Genomic DNA, 13,921 nt, shown 5'->3' with positions numbered 1-13,921 from the left:
GCCGCCTCTTTTTTTGTCGGAGCGTTTGGTGGGGTTTCTCGCATTGGCTCTTCCGAGGCCCGGTTGCCACCCTGGCGCGCACGAAGTCGGAAGTAGGGTTAATTGCCCGGGTGCGCACCTTTGCCAGGGTGGGCACCTTACCTGGGCTGCGCACCAGGGCGGGCTCAAGATGGCACGCGCGTTCCGTTTTTTTCACTATCTTTCAAAACGGAAATTTTAAAATCTCCTTTTTTTTTTGCCTTTTCTGGAAATTAGTGAAGGCAGCGCATCAAAGGTGCGCACCTCGCTGCCCACCTTGGTGTGCTCTGAGGTGCGCACCCGGGAGCGCTACGAAGTGTGCTCCAAGGTGCGGCGTGCACGTTGTCGGAGCCCGGTTTGCCCCGGGTGCGCACCTCGCCTGCACCTTGGCCGGGGTGGGCACCTTGGCTGGGTTTGCCCAGGGTGCGCTCCGAAGCGGGGTTACTGGAGCGCCCCCTCTTTTTTTGTCAGAGCGTTTGGTGGGGTTTCTCGCATTGGCTCTTCCCAGGCCCGGTTGTTGGGTGCGCTCCCACCCTGGCGCGCGCGAAGTTGGAAGTTGGGTTAATTGCCCGGGCGCGCACCTTCGCCAGGGTGGGCACCTTGGTGCGCACACCTTGGCTGGGCTGCGCACCAGGGCGGGCTCAAGATGGCACCAGCATTCCCTTTTTCTCACTATCTTTCAAAACGGAAATTTTAAAATCTCGTTTTTTTTTTGCCTTTTATGGAAATTAGTGAAGGCATCGCATCAAAGGTGCGCACCTCGCTGCCCACCTTGGTGTGCTCCGAGGTGCCCACCACGGTGCGCAACGCCGGTGCGAACCCGGGAGCGCCCCGATGTGTGCTCCAAGGTGCGGCGTGCACGAAGTCGGACCCCGGTTTGCCCCGGGTGCGCACCTCGCGTGCACCTTGGTGCGCACACCTTGGCTGGGTTGCGCGGCCTGGTGGGCACCATGGTGCGCACCAAGGAGCGCTCCGAAGTGTGCTCCAAGGTGCGGCGTGCACGAAGTCGGAGCCCGGTTTGCCCCGGGTACGCACCTCGCGTGCACCTTCGCCGGGGTGGGCACCTCGGCTGGGTTGCGCGCCCTGGTGCGCACCAAGGAGCGCTCCGAAGTGTGCTCCAAGGTGCGGCGTGCACGAAGTCGGAGCCCGGTTTGCCCCGGGTGCGCACCTTCGCCGCGGTGCGCACCATGGCGTGCACGAAGTCGGAGCCCGGTTTGCCCCGGGTGCGCACCTCGCGTGCACCTTCGGCGGGGTTGCGCGCCCTGGTGGGCACCATGGTGCGCACCAAGGAGCGCTCCGAAGTGTGCTCCAAGGTGCGGCGTGCACGAAGTCGGAGCCCGGTTTGCCCCGGGTGCGCACCTCGCGTGCACCTTCGGCGGGGTTGCGCGCCCTGGTGGGCACCATGGTGCGCACCAAGGAGCGCTCCGAAGTGTGCTCCAAGGTGCGGCGTGCACGAAGTCGGAGCCCGGTTTGCCCCGGGTGCGCACCTCGCGTGCACCTTCGCCGCGGTGGGCACCATGGCGTGCACGAAGTCGGAGCCCGGTTTGCCCCGGGTGCGCACCTCGCGTGCACCTTCGCCGGGGTGGGCACCTCGGCTGGGTTGCGCGCCCTGGTGCGCACCAAGGAGCGCTCCGAAGTGTGCTCCAAGGTGCGGCGTGCACGAAGTCGGAGCCCGGTTTGCCCCGGGTGCGCACCTCGCGTGCACCTTCGCCAGGGTGGGCACCTCGGTGCGCACACCTTCTCAATGTTTTCTTGCCTTTTCTGGAAATTGGTGAAGGCAGCGCATCAAAGGTGCGCACCTCGGTGTGCTCCGAGGTGCGAACCCGAGAGCGCTCCGAGGTGCCCACGAAGTCGAAAGTCGGGTTAATTGCATTGTTTTCCCCGGGTGCGCTCCGAGGTGCGCAACATCGGCGCGCACCAAGGAGGGCTCCGAAGTGTGCTCCAAGGTGCGCACGATGGCGTGCACCTCTGGTGCGCACGATTCGGAGCTCGGTTTGACCGGGGTGCGCACACCTTGGCTGGGTTGCGCACCTTTTGTGCGCTCCAAGGTGCGCACGAAGTCGGAGCTCGGTTTGCCCCGGGTGCGCACCTTCGCCAGGGTGCGCACCTTGATGCGCACGCCTTGGCTGGGCTGCGCACCTTGGTGGGCGCCATGGTGCGCACCTTTCGTGCGCTCCAAGGTGCGCACGAAGTCGGAGCTCGGTTTGCCCCGGGTGCGCACCTTGGTGGGCGCCATGGTGCACTCCGAGGTGCCCAAGATTGGTGCGCACCAAGGAGCGCTCCGAAGTGCGCTCCAAGGTGCGCGCGAAGTCGAAAGTTGGGTTAATTGTCCGGTTTGCCTCGGGTGCGCACCTTGCGTGCACCTTCGCCAGGGTGGGCGCCTTGGTGCGCACACCTTGGCTGGGCTGCGCACACCTTGGCACCCGCGTTTCCTTCATTTTAAATTTTTTTTTTTTACAATCTCTCAAGTGGGAAATTCTATAATCTCAACTTTTTTTGCCTTTTCAGGAAACTTTTGAATGGAGCGCATCATTGGTGCGCTCCGAAGTGTGCTCCAAAGCTCTCTCCAGCTGCGTGCACCTGCCCCGGCCGCGCACCCGGCCCCGCCCAGCTTCGCTCACCTGTCCCGGGCGTCTGGTGCGGAACCTTAGAGTAAGAAACATCACCGTGCACCTTGGCCAACGTGCGCGACTCGACCGAGCGCGCACTGGCCGAGGTGCACACCGATTTCACCTGGGTGCGCGCGCAGCACCTCGGGCGCACCGGGGTGCGCGCACAACGCCCGGGTTGCACCGTGGCCTGTGTGCTCGGGGCGCCTCGGGTGCGCGCTCGGTGTCGCCCCCGCGCGCGCGGTAGTGCGGGCAGCGCACCCCGGCCCGGCCCGGCCCCGACGAGAACGCAAACGGGCAAAAGGTTTATTCAAATAGCATTGCGACGCCCGGCGAAAAACTAAAAAAGGGTGCAACACCGGGACTTCCCGGGAGGTCACCCATCCCAGTACTACTCCGGCCCAAGCGCGCTTAACTGCGGAGTTCTGATGGGATCCGGTGCACTAACGCTGGTATGATCGCACCCGTTATGAGCTTGTCGCAGTGTGTACTTAGCAAACCGCGACCCACGTGCGAATCCACCCCGGCCACCCACCCCCGTCGAGGTGCACACCCTCCCTCGCGAAGTGCGCCCCGTTCGCCAAGTGTGAGCCCTGCCCGGGTGCGCGCACCTTGCTAGGGCGTCGGGTGTGCACCCGGCCCGGCCTACGTGCGTGCACCTGGAGGGGGCGTCGTGTGCGTGCAGTGTCCCGTCTGCAACGCGGTGCCCACACACCACCTCGGGCGCAACGACCTGCGCTCACATGTGGGCCGAGTGCACCTTGGTGCATGTTCGGGGCGCCTCGGGTGCACGCTCGATCTTGCCCCGGTGCACCAAGGCGCTCGGTTTGCCCCGGGTGCGCACTTGGTGCAAGGTGGGCACCCAAAATAGGGATCAAGCACCAAAACACAAGTTTCGGGATGCAAAATGGGACCCAAGGACCACAAATGCGTTCCAAGACCCATGATGGGTCCACGAGAACAAAAATGTGTTCCGAGACTTAATAAACAAATATTGGGTTTTAGGAGAAGAAACATGCTCTGATGCCCAAAACGAGAATCGACCCCGAAAAGGCCACAGGCCAAAAGTGGGATGCGAGACAAAAAAAAATGGGACCCGAGGACCAAAATTGGGTTCCCAGGTCGAAGACAGGGCAACCGGACAAGAAACGACCTCTAAGGCTCGAAATGAGTCCCGACGACTAAAACTTGACAAGAAGCACCCATCAGGCACCCAACTCGACACCCATGGGATGCCGACCCACCCGGGCTTCCACCTAGCACACCTTGGCACCCACCCACCCTCGCACCCAACCTCGCACCCAACTTAGCACCTTTGAACCCACATTGGCACTCACCCTGACCCTGGCACCTTGGAACCCACATTGGCACTCACCTTGACCCTGGCACCCACCTTTGCACTCACCTTGGGACCCACCCTGGCTCCCACCTCGGCACCCACCCAGACACCCACCTTGGTTCCTTGGCACCCACCTTGGATCCTTGGCACCCACCCCGACACCCACCTTGGCACGCAACTTGGCTACTTGCCACCCACCTTGGCTCCTTGACGCCCACCCCGACAACCACCCCGTGACCTACCCTGGCTAGGGTTGGTGCACACCCACCCTGGTGCCCACCTTGGCACCCACCCTATGACCCACCTTGGCACGCACCTTAGTACCCACCCCGTTACCCACCCTAGGACCCACCCCGTGACCCACCTTGGCCAGGGTGGGTGCCTTGGTGCGCACAACTTGCCTGGGCTGCACACCAGGGCGGGCTCAAGATGGCACCCGCGTTCCGTTTTTTTCACTATCTTTCAAAACGGAAATTTTAAAATCTCATTTTTTTCTTTTTTTTGCCTTTTCTGGAAATTAGTGAAGGCAGCGCATCAAAGGTGCGCAATGCTGGTGCGAACCCGGGAGCGCTCCGATGTGTGCTCCAAGGTGCGGCGTGCACGAAGTCCGAGCCCGGTTTGCCCCGGGTGCGCACCTCGCGTGCACCTTCGCCGGGGTGAGCACCTTGGCTGGGTTGCGCGCCCTGGTGCGTACCAAGGAGCGCTCTGAAGTGTGCTCCAAGGTGCGGCGTGCACGAAGTCGGAGCCCGGTTTGCCCCGGGTGTGCACCTCGGGTGCGCACCTCGCGTGCACCTTCGCTGCGGTGGGCACCTTGGCTGGGTTGCGCGCCTTGGTGGGCACCATGCAGTGCACGAAGTCGGAGCCCGGTTTGCCCCGGGCGCGCACCTCCGCCAGGGTGGGCACCTTGGTGCGCACAACTTGCCTGGGCTGCGCATCAGGAAGGGCTCAAGATGGCACCCGCGTTCCGTTTTTTTCACTATCTTTCAGAACGGAAATTTTAAAATATCGTTTTTTTTTGCCTTTTCTGGAAATTAGTGAAGGCAGCGCATCAAAGGTGCGCAACGCTGGTGCGAACCTGGGAGCGCTCCGATGTGTGCTCCAAGGTGCGGCGTGCACGAAGTCGGAGCCCGGTTTGCCTCGGGTGCGCCCTGGTGGGCACCATGGTGCGCACCAAGGAGCGCTCCGAAGTGTGCTCCAAGGTGCGGCCTGCACGAAGTCGGAGCCCGGTTTGCCCCGGGTGTGCACCTCGGGTGGGCACCTTGGTGCGCATGCCTTGCCTGGGCTGCGCACCAGGGCGGGCTCAAGATGGCACCCGCGTTCCTTTTTTTTCACTATCTTTCAAAACGGAAATTTTAAAATCTCATTTTTTTTTGCCTTTTTCTGGAAATTAGTGAAGGCAGCGCATCAAAGGTGCGCACCTCGCTGCCCACCACGGTGCGCAACGCCGGTGGGCACCCGGGAGTGCTTCGAAGTGTGCTCCAAGGTGCTGCGTGCACGTTGTCGGAGCCCGGTTTGCCCCGGGTGCGCACCTCGCGTGCACCTTCGTCGGGGTGGGCACCTTGGCTTGGTTTGCCCCGGCTGCGCTCCGAAGCGGGGTTATTGGAGCGCCGCCTCTTTTTTTGTCGGAGCGTTTGGTGGGGTTTCTCGCATTGGCTCTTCCGAGGCCCGGTTGCCACCCTGGCGCGCACGAAGTCGGAAGTAGGGTTAATTGCCCGGGTGCGCACCTTTGCCAGGGTGGCACCTTACCTGGGCTGCGCACCAGGGCGGGCTCAAGATGGCACGCGCGTTCCGTTTTTTTCACTATCTTTCAAAACGGAAATTTTAAAATCTCCTTTTTTTTTTGCCTTTTCTGGAAATTAGTGAAGGCAGCGCATCAAAGGTGCGCACCTCGCTGCCCACCTTGGTGTGCTCTGAGGTGCGCACCCGGGAGCGCTACGAAGTGTGCTCCAAGGTGCGACGTGCACGTTGTCGGAGCCCGGTTTGCCCCGGGTGCGCACCTCGCCTGCACCTTGGCCGGGGTGGGCACCTTGGCTGGGTTTGCCCAGGGTGCGCTCCGAAGCGGGGTTACTGGAGCGCCCCCTCTTTTTTTGTCAGAGAGTTTGGTGGGGTTTCTCGCATTGGCTCTTCCCAGGCCCGGTTGTTGGGTGCGCTCCCACCCTGGCGCGCGCGAAGTTGGAAGTTGGGTTAATTGCCCGGGCGCGCACCTTCGCCAGGGTGGGCACCTTGGTGCGCAAACCTTGGCTGGGCTGCGCACCAGGGCGGGCTCAAGATGGCACCAGCATTCCCTTTTTCTCACTATCTTTCAAAACGGAAATTTTAAAATCTCGTTTTTTTTTTGCCTTTTATGGAAATTAGTGAAGGCATCGCATCAAAGGTGCGCACCTCGCTGCCCACCTTGGTGTGCTCCGAGGTGCCCACCACGGTGCGCAACGCCGGTGCGAACCCGGGAGCGCCCCGATGTGTGCTCCAAGGTGCGGCGTGCACGAAGTCGGACCCCGGTTTGCCCCGGGTGCGCACCTCGCGTGCACCTTGGTGCGCACACCTTGGCTGGGTTGCGCGGCCTGGTGGGCACCATGGTGCGCACCAAGGAGCGCTCCGAAGTGTGCTCCAAGGTGCGGCGTGCACGAAGTCGGAGCCCGGTTTGCCCCAGGTGCGCACCTTCGCCGCGGTGGGCACCATGGCGTGCACGAAGTCGGAGCCCGGTTTGCCCCGGGTGCGCACCTCGCGTGCACCTTCGCCGGGGTGGGCACCTCGGCTGGGTTGCGCGCCCTGGTGCGCACCAAGGAGCGCTCTGAAGTGTGCTCCAAGGTGCGGCGTGCACGAAGTCGGAGCCCGGTTTGCCCCGGGTGTGCACCTCGCGTGCACCTTCGCTGCGGTGGGCACCTTGGCTGGGTTGCGCGCCTTGGTGGGCACCATGCAGTGCACGAAGTCGGAGCCCGGTTTGCCCCGGGCGCGCACCTCCGCCAGGGTGGGCACCTTGGTGCGCACAACTTGCCTGGGCTGCGCACCAGGAAGGGCTCAAGATGGCACCCGCGTTCCGTTTTTTTCACTATCTTTCAGAACGGAAATTTTAAAATATCGTTTTTTTTTGCCTTTTCTGGAAATTAGTGAAGGCAGCGCATCAAAGGTGCGCAACGCTGGTGCGAACCTGGGAGCGCTCCGATGTGTGCTCCAAGGTGCGGCATGCACGAAGTCGGACCCCGGTTTGCCCCGGGTGCGCACCTCGCGTGCACCTTGGTGCGCACACCTTGGCTGGGTTGCGCGCCCTGGTGGGCACCATGGTGCGCACCAAGGAGCGCTCCGAAGTGTGCTCCAAGGTGCGGCGTGCACGAAGTCGGAGCCCGGTTTGCCCCGGGTGCGCACCTCGCGTGCACCTTCGCCGCGGTGGGCACCATGGCGTGCACGAAGTCGGAGCCCGGTTTGCCCCGGGTGCGCACCTCGCGTGCACCTTCGCCGGGGTGGGCACCTTAGTGTGCAGACCTTGGCTGGGTTGCGCGCCCTGGTGGGCACCATGGTGCGCACCAAGGAGCGCTCCGAAGTGTGCTCCAAGGTGCGGCCTGCACGAAGTCGGAGCCCGGTTTGCCCCGGGTGTGCACCTCGGGTGGGCACCTTGGTGCGCATGCCTTGCCTGGGCTGCGCACCAGGGCGGGCTCAAGATGGCACCCGCGTTCCTTTTTTTTCACTATCTTTCAAAACGGAAATTTTAAAATCTCATTTTTTTTTGCCTTTTTCTGGAAATTAGTGAAGGCAGCGCATCAAAGGTGCGCACCTCGCTGCCCACCACGGTGCGCAACGCCGGTGGGCACCCGGGAGTGCTTCGAAGTGTGCTCCAAGGTGCTGCGTGCACGTTGTCGGAGCCCGGTTTGCCCCGGGTGCGCACCTCGCGTGCACCTTCGTCGGGGTGGGCACCTTGGCTGGGTTTGCCCCGGCTGCGCTCCGAAGCGGGGTTATTGGAGCGCCGCCTCTTTTTTTGTCGGAGCGTTTGGTGGGGTTTCTCGCATTGGCTCTTCCGAGGCCCGGTTGCCACCCTGGCGCGCACGAAGTCGGAAGTAGGGTTAATTGCCCGGGTGCGCACCTTTGCCAGGGTGGGCACCTTACCTGGGCTGTGCACCAGGGCGGGCTCAAGATGGCACGCGCGTTCCGTTTTTTTCACTATCTTTCAAAACGGAAATTTTAAAATCTCCTTTTTTTTTTGCCTTTTCTGGAAATTAGTGAAGGCAGCGCATCAAAGGTGCGCACCTCGCTGCCCACCTTGGTGTGCTCTGAGGTGCGCACCCGGGAGCGCTACGAAGTGTGCTCCAAGGTGCGGCGTGCACGTTGTCGGAGCCCGGTTTGCCCCGGGTGCGCACCTCGCCTGCACCTTGGCCGGGGTGGGCACCTTGGCTGGGTTTGCCCAGGGTGCGCTCCGAAGCGGGGTTACTGGAGCGCCCCCTCTTTTTTTGTCAGAGCGTTTGGTGGGGTTTCTCGCATTGGCTCTTCCCAGGCCCGGTTGTTGGGTGCGCTCCCACCCTGGCGCGCGCGAAGTTGGAAGTTGGGTTAATTGCCCGGGCGCGCACCTTCGCCAGGGTGGGCACCTTGGTGCGCACACCTTGGCTGGGCTGCGCACCAGGGCGGGCTCAAGATGGCACCAGCATTCCCTTTTTCTCACTATCTTTCAAAACGGAAATTTTAAAATCTCGTTTTTTTTTTGCCTTTTATGGAAATTAGTGAAGGCATCGCATCAAAGGTGCGCACCTCGCTGCCCACCTTGGTGTGCTCCGAGGTGCCCACCACGGTGCGCAACGCCGGTGCGAACCCGGGAGCGCCCCGATGTGTGCTCCAAGGTGCGGCGTGCACGAAGTCGGACCCCGGTTTGCCCCGGGTGCGCACCTCGCGTGCACCTTGGTGCGCACACCTTGGCTGGGTTGCGCGGCCTGGTGGGCACCATGGTGCGCACCAAGGAGCGCTCCGAAGTGTGCTCCAAGGTGCGGCGTGCACGAAGTCGGAGCCCGGTTTGCCCCGGGTACGCACCTCGCGTGCACCTTCGCCGGGGTGGGCACCTCGGCTGGGTTGCGCGCCCTGGTGCGCACCAAGGAGCGCTCCGAAGTGTGCTCCAAGGTGCGGCGTGCACGAAGTCGGAGCCCGGTTTGCCCCGGGTGCGCACCTTCGCCGCGGTGCGCACCATGGCGTGCACGAAGTCGGAGCCCGGTTTGCCCCGGGTGCGCACCTCGCGTGCACCTTCGGCGGGGTTGCGCGCCCTGGTGGGCACCATGGTGCGCACCAAGGAGCGCTCCGAAGTGTGCTCCAAGGTGCGGCGTGCACGAAGTCGGAGCCCGGTTTGCCCCGGGTGCGCACCTCGCGTGCACCTTCGGCGGGGTTGCGCGCCCTGGTGGGCACCATGGTGCGCACCAAGGAGCGCTCCGAAGTGTGCTCCAAGGTGCGGCGTGCACGAAGTCGGAGCCCGGTTTGCCCCGGGTGCGCACCTCGCGTGCACCTTCGCCGCGGTGGGCACCATGGCGTGCACGAAGTCGGAGCCCGGTTTGCCCCGGGTGCGCACCTCGCGTGCACCTTCGCCGGGGTGGGCACCTCGGCTGGGTTGCGCGCCCTGGTGCGCACCAAGGAGCGCTCCGAAGTGTGCTCCAAGGTGCGGCGTGCACGAAGTCGGAGCCCGGTTTGCCCCGGGTGCGCACCTCGCGTGCACCTTCGCCAGGGTGGGCACCTCGGTGCGCACACCTTCTCAATGTTTTCTTGCCTTTTCTGGAAATTGGTGAAGGCAGCGCATCAAAGGTGCGCACCTCGGTGTGCTCCGAGGTGCGAACCCGAGAGCGCTCCGAGGTGCCCACGAAGTCGAAAGTCGGGTTAATTGCATTGTTTTCCCCGGGTGCGCTCCGAGGTGCGCAACATCGGCGCGCACCAAGGAGGGCTCCGAAGTGTGCTCCAAGGTGCGCACGATGGCGTGCACCTCTGGTGCGCACGATTCGGAGCTCGGTTTGACCGGGGTGCGCACACCTTGGCTGGGTTGCGCACCTTTTGTGCGCTCCAAGGTGCGCACGAAGTCGGAGCTCGGTTTGCCCCGGGTGCGCACCTTCGCCAGGGTGCGCACCTTGATGCGCACGCCTTGGCTGGGCTGCGCACCTTGGTGGGCGCCATGGTGCGCACCTTTCGTGCGCTCCAAGGTGCGCACGAAGTCGGAGCTCGGTTTGCCCCGGGTGCGCACCTTGGTGGGCGCCATGGTGCACTCCGAGGTGCCCAAGATTGGTGCGCACCAAGGAGCGCTCCGAAGTGCGCTCCAAGGTGCGCGCGAAGTCGAAAGTTGGGTTAATTGTCCGGTTTGCCTCGGGTGCGCACCTTGCGTGCACCTTCGCCAGGGTGGGCGCCTTGGTGCGCACACCTTGGCTGGGCTGCGCACACCTTGGCACCCGCGTTTCCTTCATTTTAAATTTTTTTTTTTTACAATCTCTCAAGTGGGAAATTCTATAATCTCAACTTTTTTTGCCTTTTCAGGAAACTTTTGAATGGAGCGCATCATTGGTGCGCTCCGAAGTGTGCTCCAAAGCTCTCTCCAGCTGCGTGCACCTGCCCCGGCCGCGCACCCGGCCCCGCCCAGCTTCGCTCACCTGTCCCGGGCGTCTGGTGCGGAACCTTAGAGTAAGAAACATCACCGTGCACCTTGGCCAACGTGCGCGACTCGACCGAGCGCGCACTGGCCGAGGTGCACACCGATTTCACCTGGGTGCGCGCGCAGCACCTCGGGCGCACCGGGGTGCGCGCACAACGCCCGGGTTGCACCGTGGCCTGTGTGCTCGGGGCGCCTCGGGTGCGCGCTCGGTGTCGCCCCCGCGCGCGCGGTAGTGCGGGCAGCGCACCCCGGCCCGGCCCGGCCCCGACGAGAACGCAAACGGGCAAAAGGTTTATTCAAATAGCATTGCGACGCCCGGCGAAAAACTAAAAAAGGGTGCAACACCGGGACTTCCCGGGAGGTCACCCATCCCAGTACTACTCCGGCCCAAGCGCGCTTAACTGCGGAGTTCTGATGGGATCCGGTGCACTAACGCTGGTATGATCGCACCCGTTATGAGCTTGTCGCAGTGTGTACTTAGCAAACCGCGACCCACGTGCGAATCCACCCCGGCCACCCACCCCCGTCGAGGTGCACACCCTCCCTCGCGAAGTGCGCCCCGTTCGCCAAGTGTGAGCCCTGCCCGGGTGCGCGCACCTTGCTAGGGCGTCGGGTGTGCACCCGGCCCGGCCTACGTGCGTGCACCTGGAGGGGGCGTCGTGTGCGTGCAGTGTCCCGTCTGCAACGCGGTGCCCACACACCACCTCGGGCGCAACGACCTGCGCTCACATGTGGGCCGAGTGCACCTTGGTGCATGTTCGGGGCGCCTCGGGTGCACGCTCGATCTTGCCCCGGTGCACCAAGGCGCTCGGTTTGCCCCGGGTGCGCACTTGGTGCAAGGTGGGCACCCAAAATAGGGATCAAGCACCAAAACACAAGTTTCGGGATGCAAAATGGGACCCAAGGACCACAAATGCGTTCCAAGACCCATGATGGGTCCACGAGAACAAAAATGTGTTCCGAGACTTAATAAACAAATATTGGGTTTTAGGAGAAGAAACATGCTCTGATGCCCAAAACGAGAATCGACCCCGAAAAGGCCACAGGCCAAAAGTGGGATGCGAGACAAAAAAAAATGGGACCCGAGGACCAAAATTGGGTTCCCAGGTCGAAGACAGGGCAACCGGACAAGAAACGACCTCTAAGGCTCGAAATGAGTCCCGACGACTAAAACTTGACAAGAAGCACCCATCAGGCACCCAACTCGACACCCATGGGATGCCGACCCACCCGGGCTTCCACCTAGCACACCTTGGCACCCACCCACCCTCGCACCCAACCTCGCACCCAACTTAGCACCTTTGAACCCACATTGGCACTCACCCTGACCCTGGCACCTTGGAACCCACATTGGCACTCACCTTGACCCTGGCACCCACCTTTGCACTCACCTTGGGACCCACCCTGGCTCCCACCTCGGCACCCACCCAGACACCCACCTTGGTTCCTTGGCACCCACCTTGGATCCTTGGCACCCACCCCGACACCCACCTTGGCACGCAACTTGGCTACTTGCCACCCACCTTGGCTCCTTGACGCCCACCCCGACAACCACCCCGTGACCTACCCTGGCTAGGGTTGGTGCACACCCACCCTGGTGCCCACCTTGGCACCCACCCTATGACCCACCTTGGCACGCACCTTAGTACCCACCCCGTTACCCACCCTAGGACCCACCCCGTGACCCACCTTGGCCAGGGTGGGTGCCTTGGTGCGCACAACTTGCCTGGGCTGCACACCAGGGCGGGCTCAAGATGGCACCCGCGTTCCGTTTTTTTCACTATCTTTCAAAACGGAAATTTTAAAATCTCATTTTTTTCTTTTTTTTGCCTTTTCTGGAAATTAGTGAAGGCAGCGCATCAAAGGTGCGCAATGCTGGTGCGAACCCGGGAGCGCTCCGATGTGTGCTCCAAGGTGCGGCGTGCACGAAGTCCGAGCCCGGTTTGCCCCGGGTGCGCACCTCGCGTGCACCTTCGCCGGGGTGAGCACCTTGGCTGGGTTGCGCGCCCTGGTGCGTACCAAGGAGCGCTCTGAAGTGTGCTCCAAGGTGCGGCGTGCACGAAGTCGGAGCCCGGTTTGCCCCGGGTGTGCACCTCGGGTGCGCACCTCGCGTGCACCTTCGCTGCGGTGGGCACCTTGGCTGGGTTGCGCGCCTTGGTGGGCACCATGCAGTGCACGAAGTCGGAGCCCGGTTTGCCCCGGGCGCGCACCTCCGCCAGGGTGGGCACCTTGGTGCGCACAACTTGCCTGGGCTGCGCATCAGGAAGGGCTCAAGATGGCACCCGCGTTCCGTTTTTTTCACTATCTTTCAGAACGGAAATTTTAAAATATCGTTTTTTTTTGCCTTTTCTGGAAATTAGTGAAGGCAGCGCATCAAAGGTGCGCAACGCTGGTGCGAACCTGGGAGCGCTCCGATGTGTGCTCCAAGGTGCGGCGTGCACGAAGTCGGAGCCCGGTTTGCCTCGGGTGCGCCCTGGTGGGCACCATGGTGCGCACCAAGGAGCGCTCCGAAGTGTGCTCCAAGGTGCGGCCTGCACGAAGTCGGAGCCCGGTTTGCCCCGGGTGTGCACCTCGGGTGGGCACCTTGGTGCGCATGCCTTGCCTGGGCTGCGCACCAGGGCGGGCTCAAGATGGCACCCGCGTTCCTTTTTTTTCACTATCTTTCAAAACGGAAATTTTAAAATCTCATTTTTTTTTGCCTTTTTCTGGAAATTAGTGAAGGCAGCGCATCAAAGGTGCGCACCTCGCTGCCCACCACGGTGCGCAACGCCGGTGGGCACCCGGGAGTGCTTCGAAGTGTGCTCCAAGGTGCTGCGTGCACGTTGTCGGAGCCCGGTTTGCCCCGGGTGCGCACCTCGCGTGCACCTTCGTCGGGGTGGGCACCTTGGCTTGGTTTGCCCCGGCTGCGCTCCGAAGCGGGGTTATTGGAGCGCCGCCTCTTTTTTTGTCGGAGCGTTTGGTGGGGTTTCTCGCATTGGCTCTTCCGAGGCCCGGTTGCCACCCTGGCGCGCACGAAGTCGGAAGTAGGGTTAATTGCCCGGGTGCGCACCTTTGCCAGGGTGGCACCTTACCTGGGCTGCGCACCAGGGCGGGCTCAAGATGGCACGCGCGTTCCGTTTTTTTCACTATCTTTCAAAACGGAAATTTTAAAATCTCCTTTTTTTTTTGCCTTTTCTGGAAATTAGTGAAGGCAGCGCATCAAAGGTGCGCACCTCGCTGCCCACCTTGGTGTGCTCTGAGGTGCGCACCCGGGAGCGCTACGAAGTGTGCTCCAAGGTGCGGCGTGCACGTTGTCGGAGCCCGGTTTGCCCCGGGTGCGCACCTCGCCTGCACCTTGGCCGGGGTGGGCACCTTGGC

General features: G+C 62.7%; 2 non-coding genes across 2 annotated transcripts; both read right to left on the bottom strand.

Annotated features, from left to right (window-relative positions):
- Positions 1-2,974: 2,974 nt before the first annotated feature.
- LOC131871592 (5S ribosomal RNA) lies at positions 2,975-3,093 on the bottom strand. Its single transcript, XR_009369806.1, has one exon. It is a non-coding gene; the product is annotated as a 5S ribosomal RNA (ribosomal RNA).
- A 7,804-nt stretch (positions 3,094-10,897) lies between these two features.
- On the bottom strand, positions 10,898-11,016 carry LOC131871591 (5S ribosomal RNA). Its single transcript, XR_009369805.1, has one exon. It is a non-coding gene; the product is annotated as a 5S ribosomal RNA (ribosomal RNA).
- Between the last annotated feature and the right edge of the window lie 2,905 nt (positions 11,017-13,921).

Source organism: Cryptomeria japonica, unplaced genomic scaffold, assembly GCF_030272615.1.
Source record: "Cryptomeria japonica unplaced genomic scaffold, Sugi_1.0 HiC_scaffold_428, whole genome shotgun sequence".
NCBI lineage: Eukaryota > Viridiplantae > Streptophyta > Pinopsida > Cupressales > Cupressaceae > Cryptomeria > Cryptomeria japonica.
The sequence above is the reverse complement of the archived record's forward strand: the minus strand, read 5'-3'. Positions and strand labels throughout refer to the sequence as shown.